This window comes from Phasianus colchicus, chromosome 2, assembly GCF_987193195.1.
Source record: "Phasianus colchicus chromosome 2, bPhaCol1.hap1.1, whole genome shotgun sequence".
Classification (NCBI taxonomy): Eukaryota; Metazoa; Chordata; class Aves; order Galliformes; family Phasianidae; genus Phasianus; species Phasianus colchicus.
This window is the reverse complement of record NC_143437.1, coordinates 80,655,769-80,678,249: the sequence shown is the minus strand read 5'-3', so window position 1 is coordinate 80,678,249 and position 22,481 is coordinate 80,655,769. Positions and strand designations below refer to the sequence as shown.

The window sequence follows — 22,481 nt, the reverse complement described above, 5'->3', positions numbered from 1 at the left end:
TAGTATGTGCCTCAAGGAAGCACTCTCAACTTCTTTCCTGATTTGAGGTCACCTGACTATAGATGAGAGAATCTTTGAATTCGATATGATGAGAGGACATTTCTTCATGGATCTCGTGGATGTTAATGTAGGAGGCAGTGTTGTGGTAGCCCTCCTTTCCCCTGCCCCTGTGTTACACTAAGGTGCAGTGACACTATTCATTTCATGGGCGGCCAATAGAGGATAAACTGTTTCCTTCAATAACCCTGAATTTAGCTGGTACTTGAGAGCAACAAATTTCTATCTGCAGAACACTGAAATAAAAGTTTGTGTGGGGGCACTTAAAACACAGAGAACACAATGGCAGAACTCAAAACAAGGGTTTAAAGAAGAAGGGAAGGATTGCAGCTTCAAGCAAGAGAAAGGTTATTTTACCATTCAGCTGTGGGATCTGTCAAGTTGGAGCTAGTTGCCCATACTCACATAAAACTGTAATACAGAAGGAAGTGCATGAATGGAAGACTACTATACAACACAAGATGTGTATCTATGCTCCAAGAATATCTGATGATAAGTTGGAGATGTTCACAATGAGTTTACATCATCTAGATCAGTTACTGAAGTACAGCCAGCTTTCCCTTGCTAGCCTGCAAACCTGATCTGTAGAGTTGTACGCTATACTTATTTTAGACATCTACAGAATTAACAAGTGAAGCCATCTGACTTCAGGCTACCATCAATCAGGGATTCAAGCTGTATACGTGTGCCTAGCCTTCAAAAGGGAATGATAATGCCTATCAGAGGAACCTGGAAAAGTTGAGCACTTAATGAGTGTCTTCGTAGAATATAACTGTGGCAAAGCCACATCTCTGATCAGATTTAAAATTCATCTTTGTACCAAACAGTCAAGCATCATCTAGAATTGCAGTAGCTGCGGCCATCCTTTCCATTCATCCAATTCAGTTTCTCAGTCTTCAGGCTAAACCTGCAAGTCCACAAGTGCCATGGCTGGCAAAGCTGATCTTGAAGAATGATTTCAGGGCTATACTTACTAGGCCATAAAGACCCCTATGGGTTGCTTCAGACTTACCAGTTTTTGTGGCCTAAAACTCACTAATGAGTCACAGTCTGGGTTTTGATGAACAATTTCATGCCTTATAAACTCCCAGCAGCTTGGAAATAGCATGACTTTTCACATCTGAAGAGCAGCCTGTGAGTTCAGATGATAGAGATGTGACCAGGGACTACTTATCACTTGGGTTGGGCTAGTGAGAAATGCCATAATTGCTGCCAGGGATTGATACCCAGTTAATTTTGACATTTATATAGTTGCACATGATTTGCTAAGTTTTTATTAATAAGGATGATTATCCTTATTATTCCACAGTGGTTTTTTTGTTTTGTTTTTTTTTGTTGTTTTTTTTGTACAGACCAAAATATGCAGCAGAAGTTCATTAATTGATTTCTAAAGTTGATTAAAGTAAAATGTCCACTTTCTGGAGCCAATATTTTATGTCCCCAGAATAAAGAAGAGATTGTGCTTAGTTCTAATGAATGTAATAGTGGTTGTTTTTTTGTTGTTTTTTTTGGTTTTTTTTGTTATGACTCCCCCACTTTTAAAATCTATATATTTTTTCCTCACCCAATTGGTGCTCAGCATCAAATCATTCTCTCTCTGGTGCAGGACTTTGCATTTGTTTTTGTGACCTTTCTGTGAGTTAACCACTTCAGATAAAAAAAATATCACTGATATTACTGTATGAAAAATTGCTTGAATAATTACCATTTTTTTCCTAAAACTAATTTTTAAAAAATGTACTGAATCTCAACAGAAACATTTTCAGAGAACAATAGCTCCAGGATTAAGATTAACTGAACATTCATCTGTAAATCTTCATCTTCTACACGTTTTCTTCTTCTTCCTTCCTTGTCCAAATTGAAGAAAAAGCAATAACTTCATTGTATTCTGGTCTGTTAGTTCAGGAAAAACAAAGAGCCAAATGAAGTCTTTCCATTCTTTGGGTTTCCACAATCAAATATTTGCCAAGTGCACAGCCAGTTTCTTGGCACGTGCTTACAGCATCCAAGACTTCCAGGTGATCCCTTTGTCCAATTACCCACCAATCTGGGCTTGGTTTCTATGATAAGCTGGAGGTATCTTCAGTCTGGCATAGTCACAGGTAAAATGCAATACCATACAAAACATTCTATTTCAATCATTTATTAAGCAATACATGTTTCCTAACTTCCTTTTTGGATTGCCATGTGATTTCTGGAATAGAAAATTTATTAAAACTTGGTTTTAGTTTAGTCAAGATTTTCAAAGTTTTATCTTTAGACTCCGCATCTGTGATCTTCATTAGAACATTTATAGTCTTCGAAATCCATAAAACAACAGAAAAGAATACAAATGGCTCTCAGTTTCCACTATGATGTTACTTTCATATTCATAGATATTCCACAGCTTACTTTCTGTACCAAAGCAGATTTTTCCAAATTTGTTTCAAAGTTCTATTTATAGAAGTAGAGAGGGGAAAAAGAAAAAGAGCCTTGAGATAGGTAAGTTTTATAATAGGTTAAAGATACATATTTTTCCAATATATACTACTGGAAGATTCTAATCTGAAACCATGTTAAAGGATGTGCAGGTGCCAGCAATTAGTTTTGTATGGATGGCCTCTGAAAACTGCTGTTGATTCATTACAGAAGAGCACTGCAGGTCCAAGATTCTTCTACACATTGTTGTCAAAAGTGCTGGGAGCAAGGAACCCAAAAGGGTTCTGTTCTTCATTTTTCCTCAACAAAAGTTCAGGAAGGGTCTATGATTTATTTTGCAACTGACTTACAGTAGAGGAAATCCAGCTTTTTACCTCCTTCATTTGACTCATAGATGACACACAAGTAGTCAGAAAATATTAATTTTATTTGCTCCTAGACTAGAAATAAAGAAAGGTCCTCTTCCTATATTTAGAACTGAAATTTGATGCCAAGATTTTTTTTATTCTTGGTACAGCCTTGCACTTCATTATGAAGTGCCTGAAAATGTTTCGTCTCTGCTCACATTTTTCCCCTAATAAAACATGGTGATATATCGCAAACAAGGCAGCAAAGACTCCTCAATACATATTCTTGACCTCACTTTGTGTTTTCACACATTCTGCTCCACTAGCCTTTAGACATAGTAGATTGTGTATGTCAATTGCCTATGCTGTCACATACTAATAGTAGTATGTGACATACTAATAGTAGTATGTGACAGCATAGGCAAAGAAAAAGGAAATGGTTTAAGATATTCAGATGATCATAGAATCCTAAGGATCTTCTCCAACCTAAGTGATTCTACGAGAAATACAGAAATAGGAATGAATGCTACTTAGGTAAAAAGAACAAAGTTGTTCTTAGTTCACAGAACAGGTAGCAATTTTAATAGAATGAGGAGAAAATGAAATTTTAATTGTTCTTACTACATCTACTGTCATTAATTTTCAACTGGTTAACAAGAAAAGGAACAAAAGCCTACCTTAATGCATTTCTCTCGAGAAAAAGTGTAAGGTCTTTCACCTGGGTCAGGATGCTCCCCAGCGCAGATACAGGTTGGGCAGAGAACAGCTTTAGAGCAGCCCTGAGGAGAAGGATTTTGGTGTGTCATTTGGTGAAAGCATTAACATAAGCAGGCAACTGCACTTGGAGCCCAGAAGGCCAAACATATCCTGGGTTGCATCAAGAGTAGTGTGACCAGCATTTCGAGGGAGGAGATTCTGTCCCTCTACTCTGCTCTCATGAGACTCCACCTGGAGTTCTTCATCCAGTTCTGGGCCCTCCACACAAGAAGGACACAGAGATGTTGGAGCAGGTACAGAGGAGGGCTGCAAAGATAATTAGGGGGCTGGAGCATCTTCCCTACACAGACATGCTGAGAGAGCTGGAGCTCTTCAGCATGGAGAAGATTCCAAGGAGACCTTATAGAGGCCTTCCAGTACCTGAAGAGAGCCTACAGAAAAGCTAGGGAGGGACATTTTATAAGGGCAGATAGCAACAGTACAAGGGGAAACAGCTTTAAACTGGAAGAGGGTAGATTCAGGCTAGATTGTCAGAAGAAATTCTTTACTGTGAGGGTGGTGAGACACTGCAACAGGTTGCCCAGAGCTGTTGTGGGTGCCCTCTCCCTGGAAGTGTTTAAGGCCAGGTTGGATGAAGCTGTGAGCAACCTGGTCTTAAAAGTTCCTTTCAACCTAAACCATTCTGTAAAAAATTTTCATAGGGCATGTATGCAAACAAAGTAGGAGGAAGGTCTGAAGCAAGGAGGGGTAGAAGAAAGACAGAAGATAGAGGGCTTCAAAGGATTCTCTGAGTTAGTGAAAAATGCTTCTTCAAAAAAGAAATCCAGAGCCAATACTCTGTGTAAGGGGGGAAAAAAAGGAAAAGAAAGAAAAGGCAACCACTTACTCACTTTTACATCCCTAACTTGCAAAACAGAACAAAAGAACTTTAACAACTGTTCTGGTACCACTTATCCCTTAATGAGAAGGAGAGTTTCACCCTCTAGGCGATACTAATAATGGGACTGTGCAGATTCTGGGCTAAAATCTACAGCTTTAGTCTATTTGTCACAGTTCCTTAATTGAGATGAAGGTCAGTCTCTAAGATCTACACCATGTCCCCATATTAGAAGTTCTGCTGAAATCAGGTCATCAGACATTTCTGGATGGGTTTCTGCATACCCTGATGGCTGCAGACAGCCAGTAACATCTACCCAGGTATTTATGCTATAAAAGGACCATGATGGCCTAGTTCCCAGTTTGAGCTCTGTCCAAGCAAGCCTCTAGGTAAGGGAGATTCTCCCCCCCCCCAAGAGCATTATAAAAGCCTGTATTTTACATCATATTAACCCTTGAAAGACGACTGTTTTCTGAACTAGATTTTCTTGAAAAAACATCCTATAGATTTCCAGAGGGGGAGTGGCAAGGGGGGGGGGGGAGGGGGAGGGGGGCAAATATGGGTGAATGTTGTAACATAATACAGAAAAAAAAATAAGCAAACTCTTCTCTGGCCTTTATCTCCCACTTCTCTGTACTTGTTCTTCCCCTTGTGTGAAATTCTTTCCCATTGGTTTAGGGCTCTATGCAAGTAGAACACACAATTTAAAAGTGTGGTTCACAAACCACCACACATACCCACACATTTGGTATTATTATTACTGGGGAGATATTGAAGTCAAGACCTGAAGATTTTAGTACAAAAATAGAAAAAGAAATCATAATTTAGTTTAAGAGTCACTTTTAGGCTCTAGAAGAAAGAGAGCAATGGTTTTCTGGCTATCAGAAAACTTAACTGACACAATGTTTTGCCAGCTCACCTCTTCAACAACACTGGCTAATGCAAAACATTCGAGCTTCCCCATTCCCTAAATTACTCCAGTCTAAACATGTTAGTGATTGCCATTTGGATTTTAGCTGTAAAGACCTCCTGTTTAGTTAAGCTTCTCTTTGTAAAGGAAATCTTATTTGGCTTTATTGCAGTCTGACATTATTTTTAATTTAAAACTGAATGCTATTTAAGTATTAATAATTAACCTGCTCTTTGGAACAAGATTAAAAGCTTTGAAAACCTGTTCCTTTATGTGAGTCCAGTAAACAACACAGATTATAACAACTGAAAAAAGTTTAAGCCAGTTTATAACAGCCACCAGTTTCCTGACAAAAACTTCATTGAAATCTACAGTTAATAGAACTTTCATCATGAGATTAAAATTGCGCTGTAGCGTTAGAGCTCTGAACAGGCAATTATGCCTTCTTTCAACAACTTTAGGAGTAAGATTGTTCAGAACTTCAACGTCCATTTTCTACCACAAAGAGGAGATGGGCAGTTTACTGCTGTTGAACAAATCAGGCTTCATCTCACCACCACTCACATCCAACCTGCTTGCTTAGGCAACGCATACAAACAAAGCAACCCAGTTCACATCTCCACTTATTTAAAGTAAGGATACCAGAGGCATAATATGAAATATAGCCTCTCACCGGTTTTCAGATAACCCAAGAAAGGTATTACTCACAATCCGGTAATAAACAAATAGCTTACCCTGCTCTGAAGATAAGGACTCACTAGAAACTCCCAGAAGAAAACAGGCTCTGAGTAGAGATGCTTCTCTTTCAGCTGTCAGCCCCCAAATGAGGTTAGGGAAGGGTGGACCCTGGGTCTACCCCTTCTGGTCACGCCGGTGAATTGGTTGCAGGTGTTGCTCCCTGGGCTGGCCATGCCTCTTCATCAGGTGCTCAATCTCTGGTTCAGGCTGTGACCTAACAGTTTCCACACATTCCCTACTTTCACGGTGTGAAGCAATGATTAAGCACATTGGGGACAAGTTATCCTTTACAGTATGGTCCATAATCTTAGCTGCAATGCATATACAATTTGTCTCAATGCTGACATCATTCCTGTCACAACACAGATGCAATTTCATGACAATGTAAAGAGTTCATCATTGTTGATTGTCCATCTTCTTTCTTGATAAATGTTCAAAAAAGTCTGTCGTTTAATATTACTGATGGGCCACAGATCTCAGGGGGAGTAGAAGAGGTGTTTAATTGGCACAATAAGAGGCAAATCTGGCCTCCATGGCAGAATTGTCCTGTTCTGAGTCAAAAGTTCTGCTTTGACAGGGGCTCGTCCAAGGCTTTTATACCACAGTCTTTCACCTAATGTCAACAGTTGAGTAATTATATCAGGTACCAGAAAGGAGTTTTCTTATCTGCTGCATATCAGATTACCACATGTCCTTGGGAATACTCAAAACATGGCTGGACAAGACTCTTAGTAAACTGATCCCTGGAAGCGTTCAAGGTTGGATGGGCTTTGGGCAACTTGATCTAATGAAAGATGTTCTTGCCCATGCTAAGTAGGATGGAACTACGTGATCTTTAAGGTCCCTTCCAACACAAAAATTCTATGAATCTATGATCTAATGAGACTTGCTTTGATTTGAAGATACAGCAAGATGACCTCCAGAAGTCCTTTCCAATCCACATGATACTTGTTTGCCCTCAATTTCATTCCCAAGATTCCCTGCAGCTGTTTCTCATTCTGCTTGTCTTGTGTCCCAGGTGCAGCAATGTATTCTGTTGTACAAGTTCATGTACATGCTGGTCAGTGTGAATAAAAACATTATCCTTTGATGTGTCACCAACTCCTCCCTGACCTAATGACACCTGCAAATTTTCTGGACAGTGCTTTCTGTTTTATTATACAGGTCACTGATAAAAAACACTGAAGATCAGCTCCATTATCAACCCTGAAATACTTTGCTTATTGCTAGCTGCCAGCAAGGCACAAAGCCTAGTGATTAATGCACTTCAGGTCTGGCAGTCCAGCTAATTTTAAGTTCATCTAACAGTCTAATCATCCAGCGCATGCATTCGCAACTTCCAGATGAGAGCCCTGGTATTGGAAGCTTTATTAAAAATCATTGACTTTCACCCTGTCATTCCTATAACCAGTCAATAACCAGTCAATTCATTACCAAAGATGATCAGACCAACTGTTTCTGATTACCTCCTTGTCCTGCTTGAGTTTGGAAATGGGGTTCCAACATGCACCATGGTCTTCACAGGGACTGAGATGAGCCAGCAGCCAACTGTGTTCCAGATCCTCTTTTTGCCTTTCTTGAATATGACTGTAATATTCACTTATTCCATTTAGCACTATGATTTTTGTAAACAATACACAGGAACTGTACAATCACAGCAGCCAACAAGGCAGCTTCTGCAGCCAAATCTTTCAGCACCTTTAGGTCAGTCTCGGGGCTGTGAATGAGTCCAGCTTAAGTAGTGTCTAACTTATTCACCCTTTGCTGGTTCTTTTCCTATAGATTCTGTTACTGACAGAGGTCAAGTGGAAGATTCTTTTGTGATGATCAAGGTAGAAAAGACCCTGGTTACATTGCCTTTTCCACATAATCTACCCTGTGCTGTCTCATTCATCCACAGATTCATGTCTTCCTACAATTCCTTTATAGCTAGTCTTTCTTTATCAATCTAATTAAGTTATTTTTAGCTCTTTTAGCTCTGATTTTACCTTAGTGATATTGTTATATTCTTCCTTAGTTGCCTATCTTTGTCGCCCATTTAAATATTTACTGTTTGTATTTAATTCATCAAGAATCTCCCTCTTAGTTAAGCTGGTCTTGTGCAGAAACTTCCAGTTTTCCTGCACATAAAGGTGACTTGTTCCTGATCACTCTATGAGCTCACTTTCAAAGAGTCACCCAGCTCTTCTGGGCACTCTATCTCCACATGGTTCTTTCTCAGAGGATCTTGCTTAGCAATTCCTTAAATAACCATGTCTGTTCTCAAAAGTCTAGTGCCCTAACTCTGCAGTTTTCTCTGGAACTTTCTACCAGATCCTAAATCCTTGCACTCCCTTCAACATAAACTGCCATGTTTTTCCACACAACTACAATTCCTCATCAGTCCTTCACAGTCTGGGAGCAACAGATCCCAAGAGAAACATTCCCGTCCAACTCTCTGGTCTTTGTTTCAGAAATATGTCACCCTTGCTGTCTCTCTAAGAGATCCTTGGGTGCTTTGCACAAAGCCACATTGCCTTCACAGTGGTTCTCTGGACAACAGAGGTCACCTGCCTGAAGAATAGAGACTTTCAGTAGTTATCTGAAGAAAGTCTCATCCTTTCTCTCCTACTGGCCAAGAAGGGCCAAAATGGGTCTATAACAGACCCATGAGATACTCCCAGATTCGCTTTTGCATCTGTTGTCACACAATCTCCCAACAGGCAGATCTGCCCTGTAGAGATCTATGAATTCAAGGAGATCCTTATTATAAAAGATACACCCTCTCCTTTTCTTCCCTGAATACTACTTTTCAGTAGCCTGCTTGCTCCATCCCTTCGCAACATATTCTCTGTTCCTTGTGAGCAACCCCTAGTGGGTACTGGCCATTTCCCCATTCTAGCACCTATCTAGCACCTATCACTGGTTCATTTTCTGGTTCATCAGCTGGGGTCTCTAGAGGCACTGATGTATCAGAGACACTGAATCTTGCCAGATACTGATTCCTTGTTTACTCACCAGCAAGGCTACCACTGAACTGTTCTAGTGAGATGTATATTACATGAATTTCTTAGTGCCTTTGTCTGAGTTTCAATGTACTGTATCTCATTGCAATATTCTTGCATATTAGCAGTATTCACTCTAGTGATACGTAAGGTAATATAGACTAAGGAGGACACTAAAAACATTCTCAGAAAATCAGTTATTAAAAGATAATTCCTACAAAATACAAAACTGGAAGAAATGGTTGCACAAAGTACAAAAATGTCAATGAAGGCATATAAAAGTAGTAATCAATTTCTAGTTTATGTGTATTTATTCTTAGGAGCAAATGGGATTTTTAAAGTGCTCTAAAACATCTGATATTTGCATAAAGTTGCATATTGATCTAAGCTACAGAGAGTCATTAAGTCATCCAGCTTCAAAACTTAAAGGAATATTCACCCTAGGACTTGTGTTCTTTGCGCTATAGTTTAAAGGTTCATAAAAGCAACAGCTGAAGTGAGATGTCAGGATCTTGAGTCCTTGTTCTATTCAATTCTACTCCGTTAGGCTGGATGAATATTTTCTTTACTTACATATTTGGTTCAGATGCTGTGGCTCTTTCAACTGCCAGATTTTTTGCGTTTACATCAAATATTATTAATAACGAAAATAAGCATTCATATGAGAATCCATATATTGAGTATCTTACAGATCATATCTACTTTTGTTTGCAGCAAATAATGTAATGTTGCTTTTAGGTTGTTTTTAAAATACATATCTTTTCCTCTTACAATTAAGTTATCCCTCACCAGTCCTGAGAAAACAAGTTCTATGGTGAAAACTTTAAGCCATACTGAAAATGCATTGGTTTCCCAAATGTAATGTAAAACATTTGTACTTCATTTTTTTTCCAGACACATTAAGTTTTTATGACTTCATTTTTGAAAGATTGTTCTTTGCTCCCTCACTCATATTTTTTTTCTGTTCTGACACCTTATCCATTTACCAATAAACATACTTATCAATAAGATGTTTTTTATAGTCTCTGTATTTTGAGATCACCTAGACTTCAAACTAATGGCCTAGTCAGATGGAAGGTAACCCAAAGATACACGCTCAATTCTAAGCAGAGTGCATTATTTAACCCTTCCTTTGTGCTTAAAAAGACTATAGTACCAGCAGAACTGTAGTGAGATGTCATTTTTTGTTTTATTTCATTCCATCTTTCAAAAATAGCATTATGATTTCAACCAACATAAATTTACTAGTTACATCAGCCTTTCATTTTAGTAGCAAAAAATTAGGTGCCACTCAATTCTATGCAAAATCTTTTTAGATTTATAGAAAGCCACTAGTTATGCACCTCTGCAAAAAAAAATGAAATGTTATTTTCCTTCATATGACAAAACACCGTTTCATTTCTTATAAATTGTAAGTTAGTCTTTTAAGAGGTGGCAGAGGGTAACTTCTAATAGAAGCCTTGGCATTAACCATCATTATGAACCTCATCACACAGCTATTACCCTCATTATGCTTTAATACTCTTGACCACGTGTGGCTTAGAGTTAGCCCCCAGCTTTTAGACGTGAAGTTGTTGTCAGAACAAATAGCGTCAGAAAGCTTTGTTCTTAAAGTCGAAGATCAACAGTCTTTGCATAAGCTGATTCTAAAGAGAATTTTGCTCCTGCTTCTGCCAACAACACTCTTTGTGACTCTGGGCAAGCCATGTTCCTTACCTGTAATTTCTGTTTGCCTACTTCCTCTGTATTCTCTTTGTGACAGAGGTCGTCTGTGGTGTAAGAGCTGCACCTACACACCTGTTAGATACTGGCCTTTCACAGTCCACTTTTGTAAGGGTGATCATTATGTAGTCTTTACTGGAGCAATAATATTTGTCCTTCTTGGGAAATTAGTATTTCATCCTAGATGTGTTGCAGAAGTATCATCCATCCTTTTTTTTTCTTTCTTTGTGTGTGTGTGTGGGGGGGAATTGGAGGAATAATCTGAAAGTTTTACCTAATGTTCAAGTATGTCTAAAGTAAAAGGGTGTTCCATATGTTAAAGGATCAGGGCTGAAAAATAAACGTGCTTTATCTAAATCCAGAATCTGTCTTCATACAAGCCCATTAAGAATGGAGTTAGGTTTCTGTCTTTGGATCTTACATGTACCTGGTACACAGAAGTAATCGCACACTACACCGCCACCACCATCTGTAAAACAGAAATTGTCATATTGGTCTCTTCTTTAAGTGTTTGATATGAGCCATAAAAATATTAATAATAATAATTAATAAGCTTCCAAGTACTTCTGTTACATACAGAAATGTAAAATAAGGAATTGTAAAAAATGTGTTTCTTTGTCATATCTCTACTAGGGTCATCTTCAGAAACTCTTCTAGCTGTCTCCTCACTCAGATGCATAATATCTTTGCTCTTTGCTCTCTGTGTGTCATGAAACAGGACCCCCAGTCAGGCAGGAGTTTTACAGAATAAAAACAAGTCGTCTTTCTTTGAGATCCATGTCAAATACAAGGTCCAAATCATAAAAAATTCAAAAAACTGAATCAATGGATAAATTTAGGCCAGATCTAAATAGATATTTTCCAGCTCCTGACCCCAAACCTTTTCTTAAAACTTGAACTCTGCAAACGAAATTATTTTTAGCTTCAAAATACTTGGCTAATTTATTTTCATTTTGCCTAAGTTTTGTATGCCTTTGTGCTTCCTGTTTCTGGCAACGACCGTGATTGAGAATGCCAAATCATATGCTTGGCCAAATGAAAAGGGGAAAATACTCAAAATCATGCAAGGCAGTCTTTTCTCATGAGTCTTCTGTTCTCATGAACTTTGTAGGCCAATTTTGGAAATGAAAGTTTATAATTTAAGACACATCAGATAAGGAAATAAACTTCTGGGATTCATTTCTCACTAATATTCCTCTTCCTTCCAGAGACAAAGCAGGACTGACAAAGAGAAGGAAACAACAAAAAAGGGTGGAAAGTCCAGAAATTAAAAAAAGAAAATGGAATAAAAAGATTCCTGAGCAGACTCAAAGTTCTGGCAAAAAAATAAATAAAAACAAAAAATGATAATAGGAGGAACAGAGCTATTCCTCAGAAGGCAAATTACAGAAGGGAGAAAGGAGATGAATTACCATAATAGACATCTATGTGGATGGTCATTTGTACTTTGTCTTTAGCAAAGTAGCTAAATACATGAATAGCTACCTTAGTTTGAACACCTATGAGTAGAGAGAAAAAGCTGAGGGGAATGTTACCTAAAACATTTATTGTTTTTGTTATGCTTTTTTATGCCTTGGTATTTATTTTTTCAACCATATAGATAGTGTTTCAGGATCCTAATTTTTACACACAAACATTTTATGGAATATATATTATATATCTCAATAATTGTGATATGCTCCCAGCAAATTTCTTAGTTATGATAAAAAAAAAATATTATTACAACTTCTAGATAAACACTGAAAATTCAAGCATTGTACTATAACATAAAGGAACATAGTTGCAGGTTAATCCAGTGCAGGAAAATAGAAAGAAGTATATATTCAGGTTAGCATACTTCACTTATACTCACACATCTATCTACCCATGCACTGCAGTGTGTTGCTGTGAACTTACATAACATCCTGTGCTCTTCTGTAGTTATTTCAAGTTGCTTGATATAAAGAGCCTTATACATTTCCACATGGTTGGAACTTGGAATTACAGACACTTCAATCACATGGTTCTTATGGCAACTGATGAAATGATCCCAATATTTTCAATTTTCACAGCACCGCACAACTTCTAGCCACATGACTTTCATCATTTTTAGTGGATATAAGAAAGTTAAACCTCACAAATCAGTTTCAAAGTGCTCTCTTTTAAAGTGCTATTATGTTAATTATGTTCATGGGTACCTGCTGGGATTCTCTGCAGTGCTTTCTTAGTCTCACAGATGGTTTTGATTTCTATGGGTGATGCTAAGCTCTGTTCTTCTCATCAGACACTAACTTTATTTTCTTTGCTGTAGTCACAAGCCCTCAAAATCTGTTTTTTTTTTTACTAAAAAAACCTCTTTTATGACTAGATTGATATTATTTTAGTTAGTGTTTGGTGCAAATTCCTTTCAAGTTTTATTCTTCTGTTCTGAAAGTGATGAAAAAAAGCTATTAATGAAGGAAAACACTTAGTAGCAATCTAGTATATGCACTACATGCACTTTCATCTCTCTACGATATATATGGTATATGATATGATATGTGATGATATATTAAATACATAAAGAACAATACAGAGACATTTGTAAATATTGCATATAGATATAACTATAGGTAGAAAGAGGTATCAATAAATATAGTACTAAACTCTTATGGAAATTAAATCTGCTCTTTTCTTAGATTTGTCTTGACGCAACCACAAAAAATGTAACTCCCTGCCTCTCAGTACTGGCTGTAATTCTTAATATTTACACTGAGTAGTACAGGAAATCAGACGGTGATAGCTGAGAGTACTCCATGGTTATTGGGAAAAAGTAAATGGCACTATCTGTCTCATATATCACCCTGTCTACAAGCAACCACTTCTAACATGAGACTCCCTCCATTCATTCCTTGAAAGACTGAACTTCTGTTCTGAGAAACAAGATCATCTCCAGCCTATGAATAACAGAATCAGTCACAGAATGGTTTGGTTTGGAAGAGTCCTCCACGTATAGCAATTTGCCTAGGACTGCACAGTGGCACAAAGTTGCCCCTAAAATTAGCTAGCAAGTTCTTATCCTAGCATTATTATGGTTTCTCTTTAACAAAGAGCAACAGAAATTATTTTTCCAAGAGATTCACTTACGGAGTTTCCTGATACCACTCTCATTTGCCATCACTCTTTCCTTTAGATATTACTGACATAGGTATACCACCTTCCCCAAACTGGTGAGCTGATATCAAAAGTGTTGCCCTCAAGTGTAAGGATCCACACATTCATCTCTTTTTTTCCCTAAGCCTTATCAATAACTTTTGTATGAATGAACAGGAGAACATCACAGCCATCAGTTAATACATGAAATATTTCTCCTCCAGTGTAATAACCTTTTTTTGCAATCCCTGGAAATAAATAAATAAATAAATAAATAAATAAAAACAAGCAAACAACTTTGCATTACTTTTTGGAATTCACAGAAATGGTCCTGCAGGCTTGGGGAGAAGTGACTGGAAAGCTGCCTGATGGAAAAGGACCTTGGTGTACTGATGGACAGTTGGCTGAATATGAGCCAGCAGTGTGCTCAGGTTGCCAAGAAGGCCAATGGCATCCTGGCTTGTGTCAGGAATGGTGTGGTGAGCAGGACTAGGGAAGACATCCTGCCCCAGTACTTGGTGTTGGTGAGGCCTCACCTCAAGTATTGTGTTCAGTTTTGGGCACCTCAGTACAGAAAGGACACTGAGGTGCTGGAGCAGGTCCAAAGAAGGGCAACAAGGCTTGTGAAGGGCTTGGAGAATATGCCCTACGAGGAGAGACTGAAGGAACTGGGACTGTTTAGTCTGGGGAAAAGGAGGCTGAGCCTTATTGCTCTCTTCCAATGCCTGAAAGCTGCCTACAGCGAGAGCAGGGCTGATCTCTTCTGACTGGTGACAGGTGACAGGACAAGGGGAAATGGCCTCAAAGTTGCACCAGGGTAAGTTTAGGTTGGCTATCAGGAAAAACTTCTTTACAGAAAGGCTTGTTGAGCACTGGAATAGGGTCCCCAGGAAGGTGGTTGAGTCACCATCCCTGGATGTGTTTGGATGTGGCGCTCAGGGGCATGATTTAGTGAAGGTTTGTTAGAGTCAGGGTAGTATGGTTAGGTTGTGGTTGGACTTGATGATCTTTAAGGTCTTTTCCAACTTGAGCAATTCTGTAATTCCATGATTCTATGATTTTTAGAGATACCAGAGTAGTGTTGCAGAAATAGGAGATACTGCATGAGATCTAATCCCAACAGGGTCTTTATCTTCTCGTATCAATGTAATAAAATTCACAGTAAGAAAAATCTTTCCTTGAGCAGGTTCTCTTTTAGCCTGCCATAAACCTGTGCACTTTCTTCTAAGAAAGACATTTTACTTTCTAAGTACCCAAAGGCAGATTCATTCCCTTAGAAGTCAGGAATTTAGTCCACAGCACAGAGGATGCTCAGAAGGTCAACAGGAAAAACAAGGCTACCCTAGTCCAGTCCTCCAACTCACCTCTCATGTGCATGGCAAGGCATTTGTAGGAGAAGGCTTCCCTAAACATCTGTTTTTGCCGTGATCCAGAGTTAGGAAAAGTTATTCCTTCCCTTAATTACTTCAGCTTTATGCCTAGTGCTGGATGGGATGAATCCTGGCTCTTCTGACTCTGAAAGGCTCATGAGCCTGCCACTGCTTTGAGGTGCATCTGTCTGTGCTTACCGGGAGAGTGCCAAAAATAGCAGTCTGGATCTCTACAGTCTGTGTTCTAAAAACATAGACAAAAAACAGTAAGTTTTGAAGTCAGAATGAGCCAAGTCCAACAGATGAGACAGATTAAAATTAAAGGTTAGAAAATAAAGCTGCCCTTTGGCATGTAGGTCCTTTTCACCAGTCTTTTCTCTGGCCAATAGCTTTCTCCTAGTACCCCAGGTTGCAGCAAACTCTAGGAGGCCTTCATGGGGTCCACTGGAAGGTCTTCTTCCAATCACCTAAAAGACATGTTTTTTCTCTAAGCCTTCTGTAAAAGTTCCCACGTCTAAACACAGCAGAATCTTGTCTGCTCCCTCCCTCATATTCTCAGAGTGGCAGACCCATCTTCTCCACCAGATGCTACTTTCAGATGTGCATGTCTACATACTCAAAAAGAGATCTCCTCCTCCCAGAAGCTTCCTCTAATCAAGAGCATGGCATAAGGAATAAAGAAAGCAGAAAGAAAAAAAAAACAACATACAGTACAACTACAGCAAGTAGAAAGAACATAAAGCAGATGGTCTATTGCATTTCCTCTGTGAAACACCATATTCATTCTCATAGCTGAGGAATGCTTCTTATGAGCAAGGTAATTGTTTGAATTTTCAGAGAACTTGCAGTGTTTTCTAGTACCTCATTTGCCCTTCAGTATGAGTTAAAATTTCTTCATGTTGAAGCTTATCAGCAAAGGCAAAGGGTCTGGTATCACCAGCTAGAGCTGAGGATAACCTTTCTTCTCTCTTCACCATTCATATATTATTACTAGCAAGTATTTAGCAGGACTTAAAGAACAATTTTAAAAATAGGAAGAAGGCGTTAAGTGTTCTACTTCCTTCTCTGTCTTTTTTGCATCCTGTTTTCTGACAGGTATTTGAAACAAGATCAACCAGAGAAAGGGAATTATTTGGGTCCAGCTTGATTATTCCATGCAGAAAAAGATGGTGAGTTACCTATTGGATGTTAACATCCTGTTTTTGGATTTTATTCAGTCAAGACTCAACCTTTTTCCACACTTTTTGACTTTGGGCATAAACAGACTGTCAAATGCAGTTTATGTGTTCAAGGCTTCCAAAAAAAATGGATGTCTCCTGTTTTTTTCATAATTTAGAGTTTGTATTGGTTTCATAGTGGCAAACTTTGATATTGCAGACAAGTAAAAATTCTAAGTCACCTAGTTGCATAAACATGATAAATTCTGCACAAACATAATCATTCAATTCCTCCCTGTTCTTCCTACTTCATTTTTTCTTATTTTATTTTCAGAGACTGAGAAAAATCTTCCCTCCCCCTCCAAACCTGACTGGATAATGTTTTCTGTTTACTTGCTTTTGATAAATGCTCACAGGCACTCTTCTGGCTTCTCTAAACTCAGTTGAAAAGCTCTGTCTTTTATATCACAATCATGCACTTCTATATATCTGTATATATCACTTATATTTAATGCCTTTCTTTACTTTAGCATCTCTTGTCATACGTGCATCTAGACTTAAATTAAGGAATTTATTTTTCTTATTTCTGATGACAAACTGCAGTTCTCCTTATGATTATCAACTTTAATTTAAGGCAGATGTCTCATATACTATATCTGGTCCTAAATCGAAGTCAGTGGGTGCTTACAAAATGAACCAGTTCATGCATAAGAATTCAAGATCATTTTATTTTAAATTTCAGGAATGATTGCAAAATGCTGCAAATAAATATGCATAAAGAAGTGGCCAACATCCCCATGATCCTCTCTGATTTCTGCAGCATTCCTCAGGCTCCCTTACTAGTCAAAAAGAATGCCTTCTTTTTCCCCCTGGGTATAGAGGGAGCTCCAACAATAAGTCTAGATCTATCTAGACCTTGATTCACCCACACTCGTTAGGCCTTTTGAGTTTCCAGGAGTAAATGTGATATCCACAGGGAACTAGATATAAGGCCTATAATTAGCTTTTACAATTCAGAAAAGATGGTCTATGGTATCTCAGAAGATATTGCCTAAATACAGAAAGGCTACATTCAGCTGTCTTATTCACAAATTGAATTCCACTTCTTATTTTCTCTTCAGTTGTTTTGATGACTATTGCTGTCTCTGGCTTTGTCTGACATTTGGTCACCACATTCAACAAACCTATCAAATTTGTCAGCCTTCTGTTACAATGAAATAGCAATGAAATGGTATTTTGATCACTCCAAGTCACTTAAGACTTCTGCATGATATAGTATGAAGCTCCTATTGGAGGCCTCATTACCAGAACTCCAAGCTCTATTTCTAAAACGTTTACAACTGAAAAGATTTTCCAGTGGAAGCAACAATACAACAAAGTAAGCTGAAGGAAGAGCTAAGAAAGCTTGCTACTACTTCTCTTCTAGGAATCATGGAATTCATTCTCAAAAAGGAAAAGCCAGAATCCTTTCACAGCTCGATTACTGAGATCTCATTTGCGATGATCCAGTTGACTGCTCATTCATCAGCATAATATGGTGCTTATCTCAATGTTCCCCATTAACTCAAGATTGACCCAAGAACAAATTAATCTGAAGTGACTGTTTAATTACACAGTTAAGATATGTAATTAAAGTTACTACAAAGAGTACAGTTTCTCTTCTCAGACAAGAAATTTTTCATCTGATTAGCTATTGCTGGCTAAAAACTGAAAGAAAATATAGCACTTGCACTTTACAGCACAGTAACTATATAAGGCACTATGCATTCATTGCTAGTTGCTATAATTAGTCATAATCATTAATGAAGGGGTTAACAAGTAACAATTTCACATACCCTTTCTCTTCTTCCCTTGGAGAATCTGCATATGTGCTTTTTGTATCATGCTGTTCTGCGTGCCTGATTTTTTTCTTTGACACTGTCGTGACCCATTGTTCCTCAGCCTGATTGAGGACCAAGGTTCTTCATTTCTTGTGCAAGGAACTTTTCCTCCAGTGTTTCATTTGCCTCAGCAATTCCATGACCATTACTTCTGCAGATTTTCCCCTATGATCAACTTTGTTTACAGGAAGATATTTTATATTCCCTGTAAAGCATCATGCTGACATCTGACAATGAATTATTACTTGCTTAATCATTGCAAGTCATTCCCAGTTGATAGTGAACAGGACTACATAGCATAAATACTATTAGCAATTGTGCAACAAGAGCAACATAGTGTATGAGTCTTGCTGTTGTTGAACAGAAAGCATGTGCCTTTACTCATGCTGGTGCCCTTTTACTTCTTGTTTGTTCCTAACAATACAAAAGGTTTGGCTGGCAAGTTACATACAGTAAAATAAATGTCCAGTGTCCCTAAGGGGTTTTCTCAGAAGACACCCTTCCTCTTGCTGTGTCTTGGCTCTGTGTAAGAGCTGTGTGAATAAGATTGTAATATATCCTATCAGTTTCTTGAGATTTGCGTTGTAGATCACTCAAAAGGCTGCAGAGGGATTTGAACTTGACTGCTCATACTGTCTATTCTGAATCCTTTTAGTCCCCAGATGTGATGACCGTGTAAGTTAAATTCAGTCCTGTTATTAAAATGCTTACAACTAATGTGTCAGTGGAAGCTAATCACGCTTCAGTTTACACTGTGAAGGTCTTATTCATCTTCCAAGTCTCAGGGGCCATTAACCATTTGTACAACAGTTCATGTTTCACTTTGGAGACATTTGATCTTTGGAAGGTCTGACTGACCTAACGATCTGTTCTTACCATAGTTTTCAAACAATTACAAGGTTTTCTCATCTGGAAACATTCTCGTTTATTTAAGTTAAACACGTAGGGTCTGGGGCAAATGGAAGGAAAAGGTAGGCCAGAGTCTTGCAAAGGCACTGTGCAACACACTTAAATCACTTAAATCAGAGAATCTGTGATGCACTATTCCTGTTTTAAAATATTAAAGCTGAATCTAACTTTTATGAGACTACTTTCTAGACAAGGTAATAATAGCATGTAGTAGCAGAACAGTTGCTCTACAGAATCTTGAGTGTTTCGCTGGCTTTTCTGGCACAGGCTTTGTGAAACCTAGGTCATGATTTATGTAAAACTTATCTATCTGCTACAAAAGGAATAGACCATACTGTCCAGTCTTTCAATCTCCTTAGTAGGGATGTCTAAAACACGAGCAATACATCTCTATGTCTTAAATTTCATGTAAGAACCTGAAGCACATAGACAAGAAAGACAAGAGTTGGCAGTTGCTTCTCAGGAAAGAATTTTTGATGATCCCTAAATATGCTTTGTTGATGAAGGAAACTAAAAAAAAAAAAAAAACCTCATCTGGATAGAGAAACAGACGCATTATCTGCAAAGGACATGACCAAAAAAAAGATAATTTTCACATTCTTATCATGACAAGAATTTAGCTAGAGTACTTCATTTTAAAATGTTGCCATGCAAGAAATGTGTGGGTCAATTAGGGAGAGTCCAGATGAGAGCATGAAAAAACTCTAGAACAGGCTAACCTAGAGGAAAAAAAATTGAAAGACACTTGAAAATGTTTGCGGTGTAGAAGAAAGCAGGGAGAAACAAAGCCCTTTCTTTGACCACTAAAAGCAATCAGCCTCTTTTTAAGTGTTTCCATAATGATTCGAGAACAAATGACCTAGAACAAATGATAGGAAATAAGGATTTTGGCTTCCTTTATGCTATTCCTACTAATAGATCTTGTCTATCTGATTCTAAAAGGGACATTATTCTTCAGAATTTGCCCTGGATTAAAGGACAATGAATTTAGGAATTAATCTTCCACTGCTGTTCTGTTTCCTTATAAATAGAATAATCTGCCAACAGCTACATTTAACTCCTTGACAAGTGAAGGAGACATCACTCTTCAAAAATGCTGTTGTTTATTGCTTGGCTTTTGATGGCTTTATTGTTATCCAGTTAGTTAGTATGTGATGTTTTTTCCATTAATTTTGTTCACATCAAGCCAGTAAGGAATAGCACTAGTGACAGAATACAGCAATAATGCAATTTGTGCCCCTGGAATCTTGTTGAGGGAGGACTTTGAATGTTTTTCCAAGGTCAGTAGCTCTGCGTATGTGTGTATATACATGTCACTGATATCCAGTGGGAAGAAAGAGGCATTTCTAAACATGTAGTTTTCTAAAAATGCATTTGAGCTAGCAGGTGATCTGAGATGTCCAGATTGCTACAAGCATGGAAGCTTTAATTCTAGGCTTTAAATACATTCTGTAAATCTGATTCCAAATCACATGTGGGCACTAAACAGCTAAAAATTTCAAACCAGAACATTCATTTTCTCACAGACACTTCTAGATGAGAATAGCATCTTGCATGCCTGAGCTTTCATGTCTTATTTTGGAACCTTTTTGGAGCAGGCACACTGTAGAATGGGTCCCATCCCACTGAGATTTTAAGATACTGTTACTCTGGCTAAGAAGGTATATTAACTACCTCCCTTACACTCACATCTGACACTGTTCCTGTGTCTTTCCTTAAATCCCTAAGTTTCAACGTTACCTCTGTAAGACAATGAGCTATAGACATCAACTGTGTAAAGGATTTCTATTTGAACCTGAATAACTGTAACAATAGTAAAGGAAAATCCTCCCTTGAGATCAGTGACTACTCAGAACATACCAAAAATCTGAATAAAGATCAGAGCTGTCAGTTCTTTTGTTGAAATGCAATGGGAATTTGGTGGATGTGAGAAGAGGGGCAAAAGTTGGATGCCTCAAAATTATGAAAGCTGGCCACAATAGGAAAAAAAAAAAAAAAAAAAAAAAAAAAGGAAAAGAAAAGAAAACCACAATGTAGCTTCTTTCTAGGATATTTTATTTGTATTATGATCAAAGCCAATGTAAAGGACTGCCCGAAGAAAATGTATTTTAACAACTCAGTTCATAGAAGAAGTACAATAATTTACATGTGCATAGGCCAAAAATTCAGAGCAGTTTATCCTAATCAAAACCTTAACATAGCTCAATCTTTACAGACTTTTTTTTATATGGGAAAAATAGTATCATAATGGATAGCAGTAATTTTGGCAGTGGGGAAATGATGAAAATAGTCCTAAAAACTAAACATTTGGAAAATGCTTGTTAGCACTCTGCTTTGATTACCTTTTCTTTTCTGTCTTTGGTATGTTTTCAGTCATTAGTATCTGCCAATCACCCTACAAGCCTTTCATGCTTTTTACTGAGCTGAGTGTACGCCCAAGATATTCATGCTATTTAATGTATTTAATTTCCTCAATAGCACTATACAAATTGCTAGTATAAAGAGCTTGTCTCAGTTTTCCACAAATAAGCATGTGATGTCCTTTGAGATCCTCTAAAGAGCTCCACCTGCCCTCCAGCAGCTGGTCTCAAAGGTCATAATCTCTTCTGTCTCAGATTTGTAAATATAAATAAGTAGAATTGTTGTAGCCAGCCAAAGATAACTGAAACACTGCCAACAGCATGTCTACATTAGAGTGAAGAAAGCTGTTCTCTGCACACAGCTCATTGATTAGCTAGGCACATCTGAGATATCCTAAGAAAGTACATTGTGCAAGGCAAGAAAGAAAAAAGTTAGTCTTTGATATAGAGCAACAGACCAAAAGCAAAGCTTGAAATTACTTATCCAATAATGGATGCCTAAAAATGAAGACAGGAGAAACTCTGTGCAGATACTGACTGGCAGTCTGTGGGAATACAAGAAATGCTATTCAAGCAGCAGTTGTGAAGCAAAATAAACAACATGAAAAAGCAACACTGAGAACCAAGGACATTTCTAGAAGATAATAGCAAAAGGAATGGCCTGTGGCTCTGGAAAAGCACATGTATGCACGTTTGAGAAGTGTCTGTGGATTATTTTGTTGACATGTAAAGGCAGATGGGAAAATTGTAAGGAAGGATGGGAAAACTAAAAAAGGAAACTTGTGAATGTATGTAAGTTATGAGAGAACCTGTAATAAATGATTTGGATCATTCACATCTGAGTCTATGCCTCATTGCCACAGCAGCCTGGATACAGCATCACCACAGAGACTTCCTGGAAGTATAACCGTCAGTGCAATGCGC

The 22,481-nt window shown here is 38.0% G+C and overlaps 1 long non-coding RNA gene across 1 annotated transcript; it reads right to left on the bottom strand.

Moving 5' to 3' along the window:
- Positions 1–1,841: 1,841 nt before the first annotated feature.
- Positions 1,842–6,733, bottom strand: LOC149919136 (uncharacterized). The gene is made up of 3 exons (XR_016464811.1): positions 6,061–6,733; positions 3,500–3,601; positions 1,842–1,950 (listed from the first exon to the last, which is right to left on the bottom strand). It is a non-coding gene; the product is annotated as an uncharacterized LOC149919136 (long non-coding RNA).
- Between the last annotated feature and the right edge of the window lie 15,748 nt (positions 6,734–22,481).